This window comes from Trichosurus vulpecula, chromosome 4, assembly GCF_011100635.1.
Source record: "Trichosurus vulpecula isolate mTriVul1 chromosome 4, mTriVul1.pri, whole genome shotgun sequence".
Lineage (NCBI taxonomy): Eukaryota > Metazoa > Chordata > Mammalia > Diprotodontia > Phalangeridae > Trichosurus > Trichosurus vulpecula.
In genome coordinates, this window is record NC_050576.1 from 295,584,026 (window position 1) to 295,604,136 (window position 20,111).

Here is a 20,111-nt window from a genome sequence, read left to right on the forward strand (position 1 = left end):
CACAACAAGAGATAGAGAGCATTACAAAATGCAAAATAGATAATTTTGATTATGTTAAATTGAAATGTTTTTGTATAAAAAAAAGCCAATGCAACAAAGATTAGGAGGGAAACAGAATGGGAGAAAGTTTTTACAACTAGTGTCTCTGATAATGGCTTCATCTCTAAAATATACAGGGAACTGACTCAAATTTATAGGAGTACAAGTCATTCCCCAATTGAGAAATGGTCGAAGGATATGAACAGGCAGTTTTCAAAGGAAGAAATTAAAGATAACTATAGGCATATGAAAAAATGCTAGAAATCACTACTGATTAGACAAATGTAAATCAAAACAACTCTTACGTAACACATCTCTCCTGTCCGATTGGCTAACATGACAAAACAAGAGAATGATAAATGCTGGAGAGAATGTGAGAAAGTTGGAACATTGTTACATTGCTGGTAGAGTTGCAAACTGATCCAGCCATTCTGGAGAACAATTTGGAACTATGCTCAAAGGACTATAAAAATGTTCATACCCTTTCACCCAGCAATACCACTTCTAGGGTTGTATCCCAAAGAGATCACACAAGTGGGAAAAGGACCCATACATACAAAAATATTTATAGCGGCTCTTTTTGTAGTAGCAAAGAATTGGAAATCAAGGGGATGCCCATCAATTGGGGAATGGCTGAACAAGTTGTGGTATGTGAAGGTAATGGAATACTACTGTGCTATAAGAAATGCGGATGATACGGACTTCGTAATAACCTGGAAAAACCTACACAATACAATGCTGAGAGAGCGGAGCAGAACCAGGAAACATTATACACAACTACTGACACATGGATTCTGTGATGACTAAGCCTGATAGACTTCACTCTTCTCAGCAATACGAGGTGCAAAGACAACTCCGAAGGTCTCATGATGGAGAGAGCTATCTACATCCAAAGAACTACAGATTCTGAATGCAGATTGAGGCACACTTCATGCTCGCCTTTTTTTTTTTTTCCTTTTTTTTCTCTTTTGTTTTTGGGTTTGTTTGGTTTTTTTTGGTTTTGTTTCTTCTTTCTCCTGATTCATTCCATTGGTCATAATTCTTCTTTACAACTTGACTACTGTGTAAATAAGATCAATGTGAAGTTACATGTAGAAGATATACAGGATTCCATGCCGTCTTGGGGAGGGAGTGAAGAAAATCTGGAACTCAAAATTATGTGGAACTGAGTGTTGTAAACTAAACATTAAAAATCTAAAAAAAAAAAAAAAAGAGAGAGAGGGATCACTGGTAACTCTGGGGAACGAAATTTCAGCTGATTGACGAGGTCAAAAGTGAGAATGCAAAAAGTTGAGGAGTGACTGAGGAATGGGAGGCAGCAAGTATAGACAACTTTCAAGATCATGGGGGAGGGGAGGAGCCAAGATGGTGGCTGGAAAGCAGGGACTTACATGAGCTCCCTGCCAGGTCCCTCCAAAAACCTATAAAAAATGGCTCTGAACAAATTCTAGAACTGCAGAACCCACAAAATAGCAGAGGGAAACAGGGATCCAGCCCAGGACAGCCTGAATGGTCACTGGATGAGGTCTATCGCACATGGAGCTGGGATTGGAGGGGAGTGGAGGGGAGCAGAGCCCAGCGTGGGAGGCAGCAGGACCCACCAGACCAGGAGGTGGGCAAAACAGGCCCTAGTGCCCTGAATCAGTGAACTGTGGCAGTTACCAGACTTCTCAACCCACAAACACCAAAGACAACACAGAAGGTTAGTGGGAAAAGCTGCAGGGGACAGAGTGAAAAGAGTTCGGGGTTCGGCCATCACCCCAGGGGCAGCGGGGGTGGTGCAGCTACAGAACTACAGCTGCATTTGCTTCTGGCCCCAGGCCCACCTGGTGGGAGGAATTAAGTGGCAGATCACAGCAGCAGTGTAGAGCCTGCTTAAGATTTGCGTCAGGTCCGGGTTGGCAGTTCTTGGGAAAGGAGGAGTGCTGGTGCGGCAGAGTTGGCTGTATAGAAATACCTCTGAAATCAACGGTACATCCCCTCGAGCTTGGAACAAAGTACTCTTTGCTCTACAAGCAGTCATACCCCGACGAAAAACTCAAGGGTCAAGTAAGTTGGCTGGGAACATGGCCAGGCAGCAAAAACGGACTCAGATTCAGTCGCAGACTTTGGAATCTTTCTTTGGTGACAAAGAAGACCAAAAATACAGCCAGAAGAAGTCAACAAAGTCAGAGAGTCTACATCAAAAGCCTCCAAGAAAAACATGAACTGGTCTCAGGCCATGGAAGAGCTCAAAAAGGATTTGGAAAAGCACATTAAAGAAGTAGAGGAAAAATTGGGAAGAGAAATTAGAGTGATGTGAGAAAACCGTGAAAAACAAGTCAATGACTTGCTAAAGGAGACCCAAAAAAATACCGAAAAAAATATTGAAAAAAACAACACCTTAAAAAATAGAGTAACTCAAATGGCAAAAGAGCTCCAAAGAGCCAATGAGGAGAAGAATGCCTTGAAAGGCAGAATTAGCCAAATGGAAAAGAAGGTCCAAAAGACCACTGAAGAAAATACTACCTTAAAAATGAGATTGGCGCAAGTGGAAGCTAGTGACTTGATGAGAAATCAAGATATTATAAAACAGAACCAAAGGAATGAAAAAGTTGAAGACAATGTGAAATATCTCATTGGAAAAACCACTGGCCTGGAAAATAGATCCAGAAGAGAGAATTTAAAAATTATTGGACTACCTGAAAGCCATGATCAAAAAAAAAGAGCCTAGATACCATCTTTTGAGCAATTATCAAGGAGAATTGCCCTGATATTCTAGAGCCAGACAGTAGAATAGAAATTGAAAGAATCCACAGATCGCCTCCTGAAAAAGATCCCAAAAAGAAATCTCCAAGGAATATTGTTGCCAAATTCCAGAGCTCCCAGGTCAAGGTTAAAATACCGCAAGCACCCAGAAACAATTTGAGTATTACGGAAAAACAATCAGGATAACACAGGATCTAGCAGCTTCCACATTAAGGGATTGAAGGGCTTGGAATATGATATTCCAGAGGTCAATGGAGCTAGGACTAAAACCAAGAATCCCCTACCCAGCAAAATTGAGTATCACGCTCCAAGACAAAATATGGACATTCAACAAAATAGAGGACTTTCAAGCTTTCTCAGTGAAAAGACCAGAGATGAATAGAAAATCTGACTTTCAAACACAAGAATCAAGAGAAGCATGAAAAGGTAAACAAGAAAGAGAAATCATAAGGGACTTACTGTTTTGTTTACATTCCTACATGGAAAGATGACATGTATGATTCATGAGACCTCAGTACCATAGTAGCTGAAAGGAATATGCATATATATCTGTGTATGTATATATATATATACATATGTGTGTCTATGTATGTATATATGTAGGTGTGTGTGTATATATATATAGAAAGAGAGAATGAGAGAGAGAGGGCACAGGGTTGAGTTGAATATGAAGGGATGATATCTAAAAAAATAAAATCAAATTAAGGGATAAGAGAGAAATACATTGAGAGAGGGAGAAAGGGAGAGATAGAATGGGGTAAATTATCTCACATAAAAGTGGCAAGAAAAAGCAGTTCTGTAGGAAGGGAAGAGGGGGCAGGTGAGGAAGAATGAGTAAATCTTGCTCTCAATGGATTTGACCTGAGCGGGGAATACCATTCACACTCAACTGGGTATCTTACCCCACAGGAAAGAAGGAGAAAGAAGATAAAAAAGGGAGGACGATAGAAGGGAGGGCAGAAGGGGGAGGAGGCAATCAAAAACAAATACTTTTGAAAAGGGACAGGGCCAAGGGAAAAAATTCAATAAATGGGGACAGGTTAGAAAGGAGCAAAACACAGTTAATCTTTCACAACATGAGTATTGTGGAAGGGTTTTACATAATGATAAGCATGTGGCCTATGTTGAATTGCTTGCCTTCTTAGGGAGGGTGGGAGGGGAGGGAAGAGGGGAGAGAATTTGGAACTCAAAAGTTTTAAAAACAGACATTCAAAAACAACAAAAAAAAAAGTTTTTGTATGCAACTAGGAAATAGGATACACAGGCAAGGGGGAGTAAAAATTTATCTTGCCCTACAAGAGAAGAAGGGAAAGGGGGATGGGAGGGGAGTGGGGTGACAAAAGGGAGGGCTGACTGCGGAACAGGGCAACCAGAATATACGCCATCTTGGAGTGGGAGGGAGGGTAGAAACGGGGAGAAAATTTGTAATTCAAACTCTTGAGAAAAATCAATGCTGAAAACTAAATATATTAAATAAATAAAATAAAATAAAATAAAATAAATAAAAAAATAAAAAAAAAGTATAGAAAACTTTCCATGAATTTTCTTGAGAAAGAAGAAAGTTGCTGGACAATAGTCTGAGGGGATGGGAGTTTCTAGAGAAGATGTTTTTATTACAGGATGGAAGGCAGGAGGAAAGGAACCATTTTAGGGGAAGAGAGAGAGACACAGAGACAGAGAGACCAGACAAATAGATAGGCAGAAAGTAAAATCAGAAGACTAAAGGATAGGATCAAGTGTACATGAAGAGGTGTTGGTCTTAGCAAGGAATAAGGCCACCTCTGTCAGAGGCTAAGAGAAAGTGGGAAATACTGTTCAAGGGATTTTGAGATGAAGAGAATAGCAAATTAGAAGAACATTAGAAGAGGCCTACGAAGCTATTAAAGGTAGCAAATTAAATCACAACGGTGACAGCTGACATCAAAAAAGAAGATAAAAAATTTAGAAAGCAGAAATATTTAGGAGGGGAAAAAGCACAACAAATTAAAACCATTCATTCAAGGTAAGGAAACACAACCCTCCAGAAGACACTACATCCTTCTCTTGTGGTTCTCCAGTACTAGATGCTCCTGCTCTCATGTTCCCTCCTTCAATGGCACAGACATACACTGGGCCAAGAGAAGGAATAACACTCATTTGAGGCACACCCCATCCACTGTCTCATTCAATCCAGAACGTATCAAAGTCATCTACTGGCATCCAAGTAATTATTCCTCTATGATCTTTCCATCTTATCTAGGAACTTGTGCCCCTAAATTACTTTTTCACTCTTCTCATCTTCAATACCTTCTTACCTAACACCTCCTTCTCTGAGGCCTACAAACTTGTCCACACCTCCCTCATTCATAAAAATACTTCACTTGATTCTAAGGCTATCATCAAATCTAACAATCACTTATTAAGCACCTACTATATGACAGGCACTGTAAGCACTGAGAGGTACAAAGACAAAAAAGAATATTCTATTTGGAAAGATGACATGTACATATATAAAGATATACAAAATAAATGCAAGGTAATTTGGGCAGAATCAAGCAGGATCAGGAAAAACCTTGCAAAAGAGCTGAGTTTTGAAGGAAAACTAGGAGTTCCAAGAGACAGATGAGAAGAGACTGCCTTTTAGGCACAGAGAACAACATGTACAAAGGCAGGGGATATGAACATTGTGTATGAGGAACTGCAAGACCAGTTTGGTTGGACCACAGAATGGGTGATAGAGAAGTGGATTTGGGGATGGGTTGAGTTGTTTTAGATATGTTAAGTTTGAAATGCCTACAGGATATTAGTTCAAAACGTCCAATAAGCACTTGGTGAGGTGGAGCTAGAGCTCAGAAGAAAGCCTTAGCCTGGACACACAAATAGCTCATCTTTTTTAATAGCCAGATTCCAAAGAGTCTTTTTTTGGGAGGGAGGAGGCAGGCAATTGGGGTTAAGTGATTTGCCCAAGGTCACACAGCTAGTAAGTATCAAGCGTCTAAGGCCACATTTGAACTCAGGTCCTCCTGATTCCAGGGCTGGTACTCTATTCACTGCGACACCTAGCTGCCCCCTCAGAGTCTTTTTGACTGCACTTATTTAGCATCTACTTTATTCTTAACTCTACAATCTGGATTCTGACTCTACCACTCAAATGAAAACATTCTCTCCCATGGTGCTGAAAAATCCAACAGCTTCCGATCAGGCTTCATTCTCTCTGACCTGCCTAAGTGTGACAGGCAGCCAAATCCTCCCTCCGCTTCATGACCCAGCCTATGACCTCAAGGATCCTCAACTCTCAAGCTTGACAGTGAAAGCCCTCCACAATGTGACTCTCCTCAACCTTTCCAGACTTATTTTCGTCCACTCAACATTCCAACCAAAGTGGCTTATTAACTACTCCTAGAATTTAACATTCCATCTTCAATCTCTGTGCCCTGGCATGGGCTATTGTAGCCTATTTATAAAACTCCCTTTTTACCTTTGCCCTCTTGGAATCCCAAGTTCCCTTTTATTTTTTAGCTTAAAAAAAAGGATACGTTTATATACTGAGTTTAATAGTTGACACAGAAGATACCACAAATATATTGTCTTTTAAAGAACTTTTCATTGCAATTTTGGACATTAGACATGATGTCAAATATTTGTTCACATGCACTCATAATTATTTCCCAACTGTTTTTTCATTTGCTTAAAAAAAAAGAATCGAGTTAAAAAACAACAAAATTTGACCAAAGTCACTTCGGTGAATTATTTTCTGTTACCATTTCATAATTAAATAAAATGAATGCTTAACAAAAAGTATTTTTTTTAAATCAGAGTTTCATGATTTTAGAATATTCTATAACTTTCTGATTTTCTTCTAACTTTTCACACAAGAAAATATTCAGAAAAGTTTATAAAATGGTATTATGAAAGATTGAGAAATATAAAAACAAACGGGGCTTTTGTAAGAAATAAGACGTTTTCACTGCCACACATGTTTAGTAAGCCAAACTTAAAAACCAGTCCTCCAAAAAAGATAAATGCATTCTAGAAATACAAAAACAACAGCAGCAGAAGCAGTTCCAGAGTATGCTATTGGTTTTTCTTTTAATAACATAACTTGCAAAAAAAATTCATATAAAACCAATTTAGTCAAATTCAAGTGCCTGTTTGACCCAGGTACCTTCACTATATCACCAGGTATTTATCTGTCCATTAAACACTACATTAGAGCCCGCAGCAGGGTATAGAGTAGCTGAAGTCTTCCATAGAGGGATAAATAGCAGTGGCATTATGATGATTCACCAAGTTGTTTAAAAGGAAAAGAAGAAAAAATAGGACTCCAGATGTAATTGATAGAACAATATTAAGCTTTTCTCTCCAATCAATGCATTCTGAGCATTGTCAACCTTCCAGATATCCAGACATTATTCCAGGTATCTAGAAAGTCTCACATCTCCAACTGCCTAATGGACATCTCCAACTGGATATACTATAGAGATGTGAAGCTCAACATGTTTAAAAGTGAACTCATTATCTTTCTCCCCCAACTCTCCCCTCTTCCTAACTTGTCTGTTACTGCTGAAGACACCACAATCCTCCCAGTCAGGTGGATTCATATGTGTCATCCTCAACTCATTTTCTCTCACCTCCACCCCCACCTCCAAGGCTTGTAATCTTATTTTCATAGTATCTCTTACATATGGTCCCTCCTGTCCTCTGACATGCCACCACCCTGGTGCTGGCCCTCATCACCTCACCTAGAACTACTGCAACAGTCTGCTGGATGGTCTGCCACAAGTCTCTCTACTTCATCCACTACTCAGGTGTCAAAGTGAATTTCCTAAAAGCATTGGTTTATCCATCTCCCACCCCATACTCAATAAACTCCAGTGGCTCTCTACTTTTTCCAGGGTCAAATATAAAATCCTGTTTGGTAAGTCTTTTTACATCCCACACCTCCCTTTCTCGACAACCCAGTGACACCGGCCTCTGTAATGTTACTCAAACAAAGCACTCCATCTCCTGACATTTTCTCTCACTGTCCAACCTGCGTGAAATGGTCTCTGTCTCCTCATCTCTGCCTCGATTTCCTTGGCCTCCTTCAAGTCCTTTTGCCTTTCTTTTAATCCCCAGTGTTTAGCACAGTGCCTAACTCATTGTAGGTACCTAATAATTGACTAACTGCCCATTCTTATGTCCTTTTCACAATTCTCATCCTTCTTGAGCTCTCTGTAGCACCTGACACCGTGGATCCCCTTCTTGTCCTGGATATCCTCTCTGGGTTTTATGATCCTGCTTCCTTCCTGTTCTCCTATCTGTTTCATCATTCTTCAGTTTCCTTTGCTGATTCTCCATCCACTCACTGGGAACATCCCCAAGACTCTGTTCTTTACCCTTTCTCTTCTCCCTCTATCTGCATACCATCTCACCTGATCTCATCAGTTTCCGTGAATTCCATCATCATCTCTATGCAGTTGTCTCCCAGATCAGACCCAGTCTATTTCTTGAGCAACACACTCACTTTACTTTTGAGACATCTAAAACAGGATGTCCTGCAGACATCTCAGACTCAACATGTCTACAACATAATTCATTAAATTTCCTTCCAAATCCTCCCTCTTCCCAGCTTTCCTATTACTATTAAGTGTACCACCATTCTCCCAGTTACTCAGGCTCACCACCTCAATGCCATCCTCAGCTCTTCTCTAGCAGTCATTGCATGTAGCCAATCTGCTGCCAAATCTTATCTTTTATCTTCACGACATCATTCATGTGTTTATATACACACATACATATATACATACATGTGTATATACATGTACACACACACACACACACACACACACACACACACACACACCCCTTTCTCTCTACCCACAAAGTCGAAACCTTAGTTCAGGTTCTTATCACCTCTTGACAAGACAACTAGAACAGCCTTCTAATTGGCCTACCTATCTCAAGTCTCTCCTCACTCTGATCCATCCTCTACTCATCTACCAAAGTGATTGGGTTGTTTTTTTTTTTAAAGTGAAGCCTTGATCATGCCCTCTCCTTAATGAGCTCCAGTGCTCAATGAACTCCAGTGGTTCCCTGCTGCTTCCATAGTAAAATATAAATTCCTTGCCTTATTTTATCTCACCCCAGATGCATCATAAACATTATAGACAGACTGGGATCAATAGCAGGAAAGAGCCATTCAAGCAAAGACTGGATAACTATCTCTCAGGGATACTACAGCAGACATTTTTGCATTGAATAAGAAATTGAACTTCTTTAAAGTTCCTTTCAATTTTTTAAATTCCGTAATTCACATGCTTTTGTGTGAACGCTGACCCACAGAATGGCTTTCTAAGAGATCTCTGAGAGGAGTACTACAGATGATGTTTGTGTGTGGTGTATCACTGTGAGTGTAAACATATACAGGGTTGGTGGAGTTTGGAGCTTACAAAGCTTAGAACTGCACTGGGACTTTTGGAACACTGTACATATACACAGGTAAGTATATACGTATCTTTGCTTAACAATAATAAACTTATTTTTTCCAAAAAAGATTCTACAATTTTATTCATTCACTTAGTAACCATTCTATTAATAAGGACCTGTCTCTAAAATGTTGTGCTGAGAACTAAAGAAAATAAAAAGATAAGACATGGCTCCTGTCCTCGTAAAGCTTACCATCAAAGGGGACACAACAATTGGGCAGAGTGCTAGACCTGAAGTCTGGATTCAAACTTTGCTTTCAATACTTACTACATGGCAATTTACTTAACTTCTCTGAACATCACTTTCCTCATCTGTAAAGCAGAATGTTTATAGTACCTAACAGACTTTATTATGAAAATCAAAGGGATAATTTCTTTAAAGGGTTTTGCAACTCTTAAAATACTATATAAAATATCAGTTACTATTAGTAACAATACATTTACACCACTCTGCTCCACAGGCCCCACACTCCAGCTACATCTCATTATTCACAATGTCTTACACAAATCCAATGTTTCCCACTTCTGTGACATGAACACAGCAGATGTTTAATATATATTTATTGAGTTGAGATACAAAATGTCATACAAAATCAAGGAAAAGTTATGAAAGGAAAATCATTTCTGAGTGGGAGTTCAGGGAAAACTTCATGAAGGTTACTTGAGAGTTAGACTTTGAAGGAACAGAGAATAAGGAGGAGATAAAGAAAGGAAAATGTAGGGAGAAAGGTAAAAAAGTGGGAAATCACTCAACACTCAATACAAGAAATGCTGAATAATTTAATTTGGTTGGAGTACAGGGAATATAGAGGGCAGTGTTGTGAAAGGTGGGCAGTACCAGATTGTAGAAGGCCTTGAATGCTAAACTAAGAGGGTATGTACACTTTATAGGGTTGGACATGGACGGGTTAAGAGCAGAGGAGTTAACCAATTGTATCTGTGTGCATAAAAGAAAGGTCAATACAGGAAGAATCTAAAGAATAATCTAGAGCAGAAGAGAGAATGAAAGAAGAGAAACCAGCTAGATAGATAGAGCGCAGAACTTGAAGTCAGAAAGACCTGAGTTCGAATCCTGCCTCAGACAGTTATTAGCTGTGTGACCCAGTGGCAAGACACTTAGACCTTACCAAGCCTCAGTTTCTTCATCTGTAAAATGGAGATGATAATAATAATAGTAGCAGCACTTTTCTCCAACGGCAGCTGTGACCATCACATGAATTAACATAGAAAGCCTTTTGCAAAACTTCAAATGCTACATACATGTTAGTGATTATCATTGAGTAAATGGTTGAAGCAACAGTCTAGCACGTGGAAATGAACTGCTGTACTAAGGTGCTGACAATGGGGATTGAGTGTAAAGTATAGAACAGAGAAGAACAGTGGAGGCAGAACCAATGGGCCTTAGTAAACAAGTGCGATACAGGAAGTAAAGGAGAAACAAGAGGCATACAGTTTTCAAGCATAAGTACTAGGATGAGCTGGGGGGGCGGGGAAGGACTGGTTGGGAGAAGTGTCAATGGGGATGAAATGATAAATTCTATTTTGGACATGTTAACTTTTCACTCAATCCAGTCCCGTTCTCCCCCACAACTTCCCTACCAACACAGACACACTTTATTCAAAACTCTTCAATGGTTCTTCATTGTCTCCCCCATAATTTAGTCCCGACTCATCTCCCCAACATCAACCCTACAGAGACAAGTCTCTGCACCAGTCAAAATGCTCACTGATATTCAAACACAAAGCGTGTACTGCACCTCAGACCTTGCTGACAGTTCTACCTAAAATGTCTTCCCTCTTGTCTCCATTGGCCTAAACCCCTTCAAGGACCATCTAAAATCCCATTTCCTCCAACATTCTTCACCGGCCAGCACAGCCCAAACAAGTCATCCTTTAAAGTAAGGATGCCCAGAATAACTCTGGAGCCTCACTCAATTCTGGAGCCTTCCGGTTCCTAGAATCACCTAAGTGTCTCAGGTAGATACAGGTAGATTTGCTCCTATCTAGAGGCTTTCTGACCACTCTGAAGCTAACTGTAGTCTCCCTTCTCTCCTTGAAACCTTTATAATTTAAATTAGAAGATGATGGAGCTGGAGAAACTTGCACACCTACCCATCATCCCAAATATAGCTCAGAATTTCAAAGGACTCTGATACAGAATGATTCTCTTGTAGATTCTCCTGCCTTTATTCAAAGTAGACTTCCTTAAGGGAACTAGGAACTAGTCAAATTTGTATTTGTATCATCTAAGTAGGCTTAGGTCAGGCTAGGTTAAATCCCACCTCTGATTCATACTACTTGAAAGATCTGGGATGCTCAGGACAACATAATACTAGCTAAGTTTCAAAGCTATACTCATATTGTGTTTTTATCTCCATATGTAACTTACTTGACTAAAATGAAAATTAGCAACACTAAAAACTAATAATTTCTCTCTTTCACTTTCCTAATAAGTATATTACTATACTTATAACAGTAATTCTATCCATCTTACAGACTATGTAAAGGTACTAAAGTAATTAAATGACTTGCCCAAGGTCATAGATAATTGATTAGGAAATCCATGAAAATAGATACCCAGAGTTAGTATCTTCAAGTTCCCTGCATCAAACTGAATAAGCTTCTTTTATTTTACAAATGGCATTAATTTAAACTTTATATTCATGTATAATAGCACTCACTAAATATAATCATAAGCAGGGAAATAGTAAGTCATTGTAAAAGATACATGTTAATTCTAGGCCTAGAGGTCTAGCAACAAATTAAGAAATGTTATTCTGGGGAATTATATACTTTAACATGAAATATACCCCTGTACATCAAAAATACATTTGGAAATGAAAAAAGAATAATGCCTTTCATTTTTCCTTCCTGGGTACAGGTAAATGGAAAGGCTTTCTTAGCTAAGATTGCAGTTTACACATTCTTTAGAAAGATAGATAGATAGATAGATAGATAGATAGATAGATAGATAGATAGACAGATATAGATATTCATTCATTCATTCATTCATTTATTTATTTATTTTAATTTTCAGCATTCACTTCCATAAGATTTTGAATTTTCTATTTTGTCCCCTTCTCTCTCCTCCCCACTTCCCAAGATGGCATGCAATCTGATATAGGTTCTACTTGTACAATCATAGTAAACATTTTCACATTAGTCATGATGTAAAGAAGAATTAGAACTAATGGGATGAACCACGAGAAGGAAGAAGCAAAGTGCAAAAGAAAAGGAGAGCAAATAGTATGTTTCCATGTGCACTGAGACTTCAAAGTTCTTTCTCTGGATGTGGATAGCATTTTCAATTGTGAATCTTCTGGTGTTATCTTAGATCCTTGTATTGCTGAGAAGAGCTAAGCCTATCAAGGTCAGTCATCCCACAATGCAGCTGTTACTGGGTACAATGTTCTGGATCTGCTCATTTCACTCAGCATCAGTTCATGTAAGTCTTTCCAGATTTTTCTAAAGTCCGTCTCATCATTTCTCATAGTACAATAGTATTCCATTACATTCATATACCACAACTTGTTCAGTCACTCCCCAACTGGACATCCCCTCAATTTCCAATTCTTTGCCAGCACAAAAAGAGTTGCTATAAATATTTTTGTATATGTGGGTTCTTTTCCTGTTTTTATGATCTCTTTGAGATACAGACCTAGAAGTGATATTGCTAGACCAAAGGGTATACACAATTTTATCTATGGTACCTTTTAGCAGGATGTGGTTTCCTTCCTTATCTCTTTTAATTAGATCGATTTTTGCCTTTGCTTTGTCTGAGATCAGGATTGTTACCCCATTTTTTTTTTCAGCTTAAGCATAAAATATTCTGCTCCAGCCTTTTACCTTTACTCTGTGTGTATCCCTCTACTTCAAATATGCTTCTTGTAAACAACATATTGTAGGATTATAGTGCTCAATCCACTCTGCTGTCCACTGCTGTTTTATGGGAGAGTTAATCCTATTCACATTCACAGTTATGACTACGGTGTCTCTCTCTCCATCCTATTCCCTCCCCTTCCCCAACCCCCCCCCATGCTTTTCTCTCTCTTTTCTCCCTTTCCCTCCTCACTAGAGTTTTGCTTTCAACTACCACCTCCCTCCTATGAGCCCCCCCTCCCTTTTCTTCCTCTTTACCCTTACTACTCTTTCCCTCCCTTTTCTTTCACCCTCCCCCTATTACTTCCTATAGGGTAAGTTAGATTTCTATACCTAACTGATTATGTTATTCCCTCTTTGAGCCAAATCTGATGAGTGTAAGGTTCAAATAATGCTCTTTTCCTTCCGTTCTTTCCCTCTACTGTGATAGGTTTTTGTTCCTTTTCATGTGATATAGTTTACCCTTGTCTGCCTCCTCTTTTGCTCTTCTCCCAGTTCAAGCCCTTTTCACCACTTGATTAGATTTTTTATCATCACATCAAAGTCAAATTGCACCCGTGCCTCCGTCTATGTACATCCCTTTTAAATGGTGTAATAACAATACAGTTCTCAAAAATTACAAGTATCATCTTCCCTTTCAGGGATGTAAACAGTTTGCCCTTATCAATAACATGTTTTTTGCTTTCCTGTTTACCTTTTCATGCCTCTCTTGAGTCTTGTAGTTGAAGATCAAATTTTCTGTTGTGGTGGTCTTTTCATCAGGAAGTCTGGAAATCCCCTATTTCAATGAATATCCATCTCCTTCCCTGAAAGATTATGCTCAATTTTGCTGGGTAGTTGATCCTGGTTGTAATCCAAGCTTCTCTGCCTTATGGAATATCATATTCCACACCCTCCGATCTTTTATTTTTTTAAGCAGGCATAGTTCAATTTATTTATTAAAAAACACCCATGTGGTTGCCACAGCAGCTGCCTGGGTCCTTTGCACAGACACTCAAGTGTGAGCCTTCACAAGATGATCAGTGAATTCCTGATAGGGAGACTTAGCGAACACAGTCTCCTTCCACAGGTCTGGGGTTAGATAGCTGTATGTTTTGGAGATGGCATCAAAGGCAGCTTTAGTGAAGTTGCCCAGAGTGGCAGTACAGCCTCTTGCAGAAGTGTAGCAGTCATCAATGCCAGCCATCATCAGGAGCTTCTTAAGCACAGGAGCTGAGACAATGCCAGTACCTCTAGGAGCGGGGATCAGGTGCACCAGAACCAATTCACATGGCCCAGCGACCTTGCAGGGCACTGTGTGAGGCTTGCCAATCTTGTTCCCCAAGTAGCCACATCTCACAGGAACAATGGACAGCTTGGCCAGAATGATAGCACCATGAATAGCTGTGGCCACTTCCTTAGAGCACTTGACACCCAGACCAACACGGCCGTTGTAGTCACTGATGGCCACAAAAGCCTTGAACCTAGTACGCTGTCCAGCTCTAGTTTGTTTCTGAACAGGCATGATCTTCAGAACCTCATTTCAATGAAAATCCCAGGAAGAAATCTATGATCTCAGACTCCTTGATAGGGAGCGAGAAAAGACAGTTCTCTTCCAAAGACTTGATCTTCATGTCCTTGACTAGGCAGCCCAGCTTAGTGACAGGAACCCACTCCTTGTCTTCGGCCTTTCCTACCCAGGCTCCGCAGCCACGGCCCTGGCCTCAACCACAGCCCCGGCCTCGGCCCCCACTGCTGAAGCCACCCCGACTTCCAACTCCAGGGCTCCCGGGGCCTCCCGCACCTCCTACAGCATCAGCGTCATCAGCCATTTGGTGTTCACTAGAAGTAGAAGCCCCTCTGATCTGTTAATGTAGAAGCTACAAGGTCCTGTGTGATCTTCACCGTGGTTCCAAACATTTAAATTGTTTCTTCCTGACTGCTTGCAGTATTTTCTCTTTGACCTGGTAATTTTGGAACTTGGCTACAATATTCTTTGGCGTTTTCGATTTGGGATCTCTTTCAGTAGGTGATTAGTGGATTCTTTCGAAGACTATTTTTCCTTCTTGTTCTAGGACCTCAGGGCAGTTTTCCGTAATGATTTCCTGAAAGATGCTATCCAGGCTCCTTTTTTCATCACGGTTTTCAATTAGACCAGTAATTTTTAAATTGTCTCTCCTGGATCTATTTTCCAGGTCATTTGTTTTACCAATGAGGTATTTTACATTTTCTTCTGTTTTTTCATTCTTTTGTTTCTGTTTGACTGATTCTTAATACTTCACAGAGTCATTAGCTTCCACTTGCCCAATTCTAGTTTTTAACAAATTGTTTTCTTCTATTAGACTTTGTACCTCCTTTTCCATTTGGCCCATTTTTGTCCTTCCTTTTTCAAGCTATTGACTCTCTCTTGCATACTTCTTATTTCTTTTCCCAATTTTTCTTCTACCTCTCTCATTTGACTTTTAAAATGCTTCTTGAGCAAGAAGGCTTTTTGGGCTTGAGATCAGTTCCCATTCCCTTTTGAGGTTTTGGATGTAGGTATATTAACGATGTTGTCTTCTTCTGAACTAGTGCATTGATCTTCCCTGTCTCCATAGTAAGACTCTATGGTCACTGTCCATTTCCGCTTTTGGCTCATGGTATTTGCCTAATTCCTGGCTTTCAGAGTTGAACTCTCCTGTTGGAGTGCAGGGGACACTGACCCAAGCTTCTTGTGGCTAGGAGCTGGGGACCTGGTCACTGGCTTTGTGTGCTGGGGCCTCAGGTACTGGCAGCTGGAGGCTGTAGGGATCTAGCAGCTTATTTGATACTAAGCTGGGGTCACAGCAACACTGGAGTTTTCAGGGTGAGGAGTTTGGCCACTGGGGGACACGTGCTCACCTGGGCCCTGCACTCAAATGTTTGGCTCAGTTTTTCCTAGGGCAATATTTCCTGGGCTTTCAGAGGTCAATAAGGGAGGGTGAGAACAACTTACTTCCTACTCTGCCATCATGGCTCCCTGAAGCAGATTTTATGCCATTCTAATGGTCCCTCTATAGACTAGGCATGAAAAGTTAAGATTTTATGTGAGGTGTTAGTAGCAGTGCCTAAAAATAACCTGACCAACTAAGCTACTACAAGAGTGTTCTCAATCTGCTCCTCTCCTCCCACCATACACACATTGATACGGACAACATTAAGGGTCTAAGATACTCATGAGAAAGAGGCATTACTGTTGGCAATGCGAGAGAATAAAAAGTAATAATATGAGGCATAATCACACATTATGTATGTAACCTATAGCTTCTAGCATCAGAATGAGATAAAGCCAATACTAAAACCATATTTAGGTGAAGTGAAATAGACGAGAAGCAGCAGTTGAGCACTTCTAAAATCCAGGCCCATTCAAGAAATAGTGCCAGTGTACTTGTCCAAAGGTGGGCAATACAATATAAAGAGCACCGGCTCCAGAGTCAAAGCATCTGGATTCAAATATGACCTTGGGCCTTGGACTAAGGCTACAGGGGACACAACTATTTTATACGGATATATGATCTTCTGGAAAATTATGATCATGACTTTATGGTTAATGGTTAGCTTCCTTATAAAAGTTACTAAAATGCCCTTTATATCACAGTCAATAATATACTTTAAAAGTGTTTAATAACCAAAACGAAGAGATGTTAGCACAAAAAGAGACATGAACTAGAATACTGCAACAGCTTCCTAACTGGTCTCCCTGCTTTGCTTCTCATCACTCCAATCTGTCTTACATACTGTTGCTAAAGTAATTTTCTTTATGTGCTGATCTGATCACGTGGCCAACTCAACTAACTCCAGTGGCTTCCTATTACCTCTAGAATGAAATGAAAATTTTTAAAGCACTTTACAACCTGGCCCCAACCTAACTTTTTAGCTTTAATGGACATTACTGTACCTAGGCTCTGTCTGTTTTTTACTCACCACATTCCCTCTCCCATTCCCATTCCTTTGCCCTGACTGTCCTTGTGCCTGGAAAGCACTCCCTGATTTACTTCTACTTCAGAGTCCCTTTCTTCCTTTCAGATGCAGCCCAGGCACCATCATCTGCACAAAGCCCTTCCTGATCCTCTAAGTGCTAGTGCTCTCCCTTCCCAAATGTTTCTAATTACTTTGTATGTATTTAACTTTACATTTATGCTTTATATACTTTTATATGTACATGTTGTCTCCCCCATTACAACATAAGCTCATTGTTAGTACAGAATGAAATATGCTACCCACCTCTGACAGAGAGGTACAGGACTCAAGAGTACAGAATGAGATATAAATACAGATAAATGTGAGACAGCCAATGCAGAAACTCTGCTTTGTTTGCTTATACATGTTTGTAACAAGAGTTTTATTTTTCTCATTTTTTTAAAAGACATACACAGAATAAAAATAGGGAGCTGAAAAAAATTACTATGCTTTAAGTAAATCCAAAAAAGCAGTAGTTGCAATTATGCCAACAAAGTAAAAACAAACATTTAAAACATAAAAAAGGAATAAACAAGGAAGTTACATTACACTAAAAGGAACCAGAGACAACAAACCGGTATCAGTCTTAAATTTACACGTTCCAAATAACTTAGGATCTAAATTCACATAGCGAATATTACCTGAGTTAAAAGAAGACAAGAGTTTTCAATGTCTCTCCCTCATTTCTGGATAAATCTAATGGAAAAATAAAAACAAAAAGGAAAATATAGACCTGAACAAATTGCTGAAGAAGCTAGACTTAAAATATTTATAGTACCTTATAAATAGGACTGCAAAAGAATATGCGTACATCTTAGCACCACATGGAACATTTTACTTTTGACCACATATTTGGGCACAGAGGTAGTCTAAACAAATGAAAAAAGGTAGAAATAATCAACGCATCCTTACGGGCAAAATATAATAAAATAGTCATTGTTTCAGGGCCCACAGGAAAAGACACTCAAACACAGATTTAACAATTAAACCTAAATAATAAGTGTTTCAAAGGACAAATCATAGAAACAATAATTATATGTAAGAAAATGATAATGAAAAACATACCAAATTTTGAGGGTGCAGGTAAAGCAGTCCTTAAACAAACCTAAAATAAGCATAAAAAGAGGATATTATAAATTGGAAGAGAAACAGATAAATTGGAAATGAAAAAGACTAAAAACGAGAAATAAAAGTAAAATCCAGTTCTTTGAAAAGACTAATAAAAGTGATAAAACTTCAGCTAACCTGGTTAAAATGGGCAGAAAATCAAATCAGTAAAATAGCAAATGAGCAAGATGAAATCACAACAGAATCAGAACAAAAGGAATAATCATGACATATTACACACAGTTATATGCTTTAAAAAAATGCAAACAAAATAAATAGAGCAATACCTTCAAAAATATAAAATATTCAAACTATCATAAGGCCAGATAGACATCTTCAATAATGCAATCCCAGAAGAGGGAATATTGCTAATTTTAATGGAACTACCAAAGAAAAAAACTAGTCCCGATGGATTCACAGGAGAGATTTATCAAACTTTTAAACAACAGTTAGTACCAATACTTTACAAATTATTCTCAAAAACTAAGACAGAAGTACTCTACCAGAATCCCTTTATGAGACAGATATGGTCCTAATACCTAAACCAGGGAAAGATAAAATATATAAAGAAAACTACAGGCCAATATCATTGAATATTGACTCAAAAATTTTAAACGAGACTACCACAATTATCCTAGGAATCATTCGTTATAACCAAATAGGATTTATACAAGGGATGCGAGGATGGTTCGACATTAAGAAAACAATCAACATCATTAATAATATTAAAAACAAAAACATCCAAAACCACACTCAATAGATGAAGAAAAAGCCTTTGACAAAGTGCAACTCACTCTCATGCTAAAAACCCTATAAATTTTTGGGAGGCATAGAGGGACCTTTTTTAATATCATAAAAATTACCTAGAAAAAAATAAAAGTAAATATCTTATGCAATACGGATACACTAGAACCTTTTCCAGTAAGTGAAGCACGGATGCCCACTCTTCCCATCATTATTTGATATAGGTCTGGAAATGCTAGCAAGAGCAGGAAGATAAGAGAAAGATATTAAAGCCATCAAGATACGTAAAGAAGAGCTAAAGCTATCAATCAAAAAACATTTATAAGTGACTACTCTGCTCCAGGTGCTGTGCTAAGCTGATGATATGATGGTATAACTTAGAAATTCCCAGGAAATCAACAAACATACTGAGACAATCAATAGTTTCAGCGAAGTTGCAGACTACAAAACAAACCCTCAAAAATCTACTACTTTTTTATAAAAACTTCCAGACCTCAAACTATATAGCAGTCATCAAAATCATCTAATATTAGTTTAAAAATAGAAAGATCAATCAATGGAAGAGAGTAGACAAGGCAGAATCAGAAACAAGAAAATTCAATATACCAGTTTCAGAAGTGGAAAACATAAATACTTATGGCAAAAATTTCTTGTTTGATTAAAAAGAACTGAGAAAACAGAGAAGCTTTATATTAGGCTTAGACCAACACCTTATATCATATTCCACAATACATTCTAAAGTGATACATGACCTTCATGTTATGATCAAAATATAAAAAAATTAGAATAGAAGCATATCACATACCTCTCCCAGCAATGGGTAAGAGATGTATTCTTAACCAAAGAATAAATAGAGAAAACTACAAAAGATAAAAGAGATAACTCTGGTTACTTGATACTGAAAAGCTTCGGCAGAGACAAAAATCTATGCATAGGATAAGAAAGGAAGCAACTGAAAAGGAAAACAACATCTATCAAATTACTCTAATAAAGGTTTAGTAATTAAAAATATATAAATAATTAACAAATATATATAATTCTCCAATAGATAAATGGCCAAAAACCAAGAACAAATAGTTCTCAAAACATGAATTGTGATGTACTTTCAGCTACATGAAAGAATGCTCCAAATCACTAAGAGAAATGCAAATCAAAATATTCCTGAGCCTTCATTTCCACACACTGAAAACT

At 38.7% G+C, this 20,111-nt stretch overlaps 1 protein-coding gene and 1 pseudogene across 4 annotated transcripts in view; both read right to left on the reverse strand.

The window, feature by feature from the left end:
• The window catches only part of ZDBF2 (zinc finger DBF-type containing 2), a 73,254-nt gene extending 55,080 nt beyond the window's left edge, over positions 1-18,174 (reverse strand). For 2 of the 4 annotated variants that reach the window (XM_036757374.1, XM_036757370.1), the window contains exons 1-2: positions 18,135-18,174; positions 17,711-17,765 (exon numbers count right to left, since the gene is read on the reverse strand). The gene's annotated coding sequence lies outside the window, so the exon portion shown is untranslated. Of the gene's footprint in view, positions 1-17,710; positions 17,766-17,847; positions 17,899-18,134 lie in introns of those variants that run through there. The other 2 variants (XM_036757372.1, XM_036757371.1) reach the window with 2 other exon arrangements.
• LOC118847138 lies at positions 14,044-14,923 on the reverse strand (annotated as a pseudogene).
• Positions 18,175-20,111: the final 1,937 nt, after the last annotated feature.